Below are 4,311 nucleotides of genomic sequence, written 5' to 3'. Positions count from 1 at the left end.
GTAAGTCGTCTAGGGTATTCTCTAGATTTTTTTTTAACAAACAAAGATGATGACTTACAAGTAAGTCGCCGTTTGACCAGAAGACTTACTCGTAAGTCTTATACAGCCAGACTACTTACGGGTAAGTCTTCTACACGAACAAATCTGGAAAAAATTCAAATTTCATACCTTAAACTAGTGAGATGACTTCTTTAGCACACAAAGTCTTCTCCAACCACCCAAAATCTCAAACGAAAGTAACCCACCAAGAATAGTATGCTTGAATGACTCTATTAACCATAAAAAAAAATTGAATCAAAAGCTTGAGTTTTTTGGATGAATATGGAGGCAAAGTGAAAGAGATGTTGTTTTTAGTTCATAACAAGTGAGAAAGAGAGTGTGTAAATCGATTTTAAGTGCATTAAGAGCTTCAAATTGGTTGTTCATGGTGGTTGGGGTATTGATGACAATGGCAATCTTGTAATTACTTGAAGATGATGAGGGTGAGAGAGTAAAAATGTCATTTTCGGAAAAAAAAAATTTGATGGTATTTTCGTGAATTATATGAACTTGTGGGGTGAATAGGACAAAAGAAAAATCTAAAAAGAGCATGGGTTAGTTTTAGGTTTGACTTTGAGTTTTGAGTCAATTTTGCAAAAAAACCCTTTTTAAAATAGATTCCCTAAGAAATATGAAAACCAGATTTTGTGTTAACTACCTATTTTCAAACAAAAACCAAAAACCTTGTTTTGTTGGTTTTCTAAACTATGTAGGTGGATTTTGAGGTTGATTGTTTCCAGTTTTTGAAGTAGTTTTTGACTTTTATTTTTCTAAAAATCATTTACTAGACAATCAAGCTTTTAGAAAAATAGATTCCCTAGGAAAACTAGTTTTTTTTCATATAACTGTATTTTATAAAGAAAAACTAAAATCCAAGTTTTTATGGTTTCTTCAAAATCTACCCAGAGTTTTTCAATATTTTTTAAAAAAATTAAATTTTTGCTATATTTTTGCATTAATACAAGAAAACAAATAAAACAATAAATACTAGAAACAAATCAGATTTAGTAAAAATCATATGTTTAATATAGGGAAAATGAGCATTTAATTCCCGAAGTATTTGAAATCGGCAGTTTTAATACTCAAGTATTGCTTGCGCATATTTATTCCCCAACTAATAGTTGACTGCGCAAAATTGAGAACAAAATAGTCAACTGTTAACTGATGAACGGAAAAATAACGGTTTCCGTCAACTTTTTAACGGTGGAATATTTTAATCATGATTTTGCGCAGTCAATGATTAGTTGGAGAACAAATATGCGCATATAATACTTGAGTATTTAATTTGCCGATTAAAAATACTTAAGGAATTAAAAACAACACTCTTTTTTTTAAAGAGAGTGTGTAAATCGATTTTAAGTGCATTAAGAGCTTCAAATTGGTTGTTCATGGTGGTTGGGGTATTGATGACAATGGCAATCTTGTAATTACTTGAAGATGATGAGGGTGAGAGAGTAAAAATGTCATTTTCGGAAAAAAAAAATTTGATGGTATTTTCGTGAATTATATGAACTTGTGGGGTGAATAGGACAAAAGAAAAATCTAAAAAGAGCATGGGTTAGTTTTAGGTTTGACTTTGAGTTTTGAGTCAATTTTGCAAAAAAACCCTTTTTAAAATAGATTCCCTAAGAAATATGAAAACCAGATTTTGTGTTAACTACCTATTTTCAAACAAAAACCAAAAACCTTGTTTTGTTGGTTTTCTAAACTATGTAGGTGGATTTTGAGGTTGATTGTTTCCAGTTTTTGAAGTAGTTTTTGACTTTTATTTTTCTAAAAATCATTTACTAGACAATCAAGCTTTTAGAAAAATAGATTCCCTAGGAAAACTAGTTTTTTTTCATATAACTGTATTTTATAAAGAAAAACTAAAATCCAAGTTTTTATGGTTTCTTCAAAATCTACCCAGAGTTTTTCAATATTTTTTAAAAAAATTAAATTTTTGCTATATTTTTGCATTAATACAAGAAAACAAATAAAACAATAAATACTAGAAACAAATCAGATTTAGTAAAAAGCATCTGTTTAATATATATAATACAAAAATAAATTTCAAATAAGAACATTTCTAAAACTTGTCAATAAAATTAACTTCAGTATTTAAATGAACTTTTATGTAAAGTTTACATGTTTTGTTAATAATCTATTGGTATTATTTATTGATTTTTTGGTATATTCTTTTAGTAATTTAAGTTTGTTTTTTAAAATCAGTTTTTAAGTTAGAAAATTTTTAAAATAAAATAAAACATTAACCAAAATTTAGAAAAAAAAATATTTTTTAAAAAAATTAAAATTTAGAAATAAAAAAAAATCTAATATAAAAAAACCAAAATCCAACATTTTCTAGTTTGTTGTTTTAAAAAATTTTACATTTATTTTTCGTACAAAAAAATTCATGATCCAACTTACGTAAGTTTTTTAAACTAATCAACACATATTAATTGTTGATAATAGCATTTTATTTTTTATTTTTTCAGAATAAAAATTTTAATATTATTAATAATTTTCTTTTTATTAATATTAAAAACAGAAACCAAAAACTAAAAACTAAAATATAGAACAACCACTCATGTTTTTCAAAAAACTAAAATCTACTGCAAAAACTAAAACCAAACACTAAAACCCAAAATCTAAAAAATAAAATCTAAAAGCCAAAAACCAAAAACCAAAAACTAAAATCTAAAATCGAAAATCTAAAAACTAGTAAAACAATCATCACCTTTGTATACTTTTCTATTTCTTATAAAAATATTTCTATATTATGTATTAATACAAAAAAATATTAATAAGAAATGATTAAAGTGATAAAATAGTAATTATTCCAAATCACTAAAGTTAAATAAAATATTTTACATCTAGAATCTAATATGAAAAATATATAAAAAACGTATACAAAGGAATAAATTAACATAATTATTTATTTTTAATTTATTAAACTAAAAGATTCCCTATATTTATTAAACAGCACTTTAAAATCAAACTATTGATATTTATTTCTGATTTTATTTTTTGGAGATATAAAAACAGTTCGGATTTGTATTAAAAAAATTGTTCGGATTTCTATAAAATTTATTTGGTTTTGATTCGGTTATTGGTTCATTTCCTGTAAGAATATCGTAAGCTAATAGCCTATGCTGCATGGAATCGGAAGCGGGGACGCGGAAGCGGAAGCGTAAAGAAGCGTAGAAGCAAAAATTTTAAAATGTTTAGGAAACGGGTACGTGTTGGAAGCGTTTATACATATATATATATATATATATATATATAATATTGAAGCACTTAATAAAATAAAATAAATAATAATAAAAATCCAACACATAATTTAAATAATGAAGTTCAACATAAAAGTTAACAAACAAAAAAACTCAACATAACATAAAAAAAATTCAAGCTTCAAGTTAAATATCGAACTCATCATTGTTCTCATTTTCCCCATCTCCACCAAACAAAACAACTTCCAATTCTGGTTCATCAAGAGAAAGATCTTCAAACTCAAGTTTTCCCAAATTAATCTCATCCAGCGAATCAAATTGATCACCTCCTACATCCCACATACAGCTAGGACCTTCTTTATAAGAAGAGCTCCTTCTTGATAGAAGACGGAGGTTAGTATGCACAAATACTAAATCTTCAGCTCTTTGGGGAACAATCTTGTTTCTTATAGCAGAATGAATGAACTTGTATGTACTCCAATTCCTTTCGCAGCATGAGGATGAAAATGGTTGTCCAAGTAACTTGAATGCTAAGATTTGAAGTTTTGGTGCCGAAGATCCATGAACTGCCCACCATCTCAAAGGTTCTAAGATAAACCTATCATGAATCACATCAACACTACCAAAGTCCTCCATGCATAAAGAGAAGTTAGAATATTCAACGTTAACCTCTCTCCTTTCATCTTGATTTGGAAAATACTTCATGATGCAATTTTTTCTTTCTCTAGTAACCTCCAAATCTTGATGTGGAGCTTTTCTACTGTCTTCTTCTACAAGCCACTCTGAACTATAGTACCTGCATCCAACAAATATATATAACAATTAAAATCTTACTGATCAAAAACCAATTTTACCATTTTATAAGTTGATAAGAAAAACAGAATAAAAACAGATTTATAAACTTACTTGGGGTTTAGAGAATGTGCCATACAATGAAGAGGAGTATTACTCTTACTCCAACGAGAAGTCAAAATCGAGTGCACCGCAGTCCAAAAGACGGAATCTTCATTAAGTTGTTTCCTTTCTTTTTTGAAGATTGCTCTCTTGACATTCTGAATCA

Source organism: Brassica oleracea, chromosome C7 (assembly GCF_000695525.1).
Source record: "Brassica oleracea var. oleracea cultivar TO1000 chromosome C7, BOL, whole genome shotgun sequence".
Taxonomy (NCBI): domain Eukaryota; kingdom Viridiplantae; phylum Streptophyta; class Magnoliopsida; order Brassicales; family Brassicaceae; genus Brassica; species Brassica oleracea.
This window is presented reverse-complemented; position numbering follows the sequence as displayed.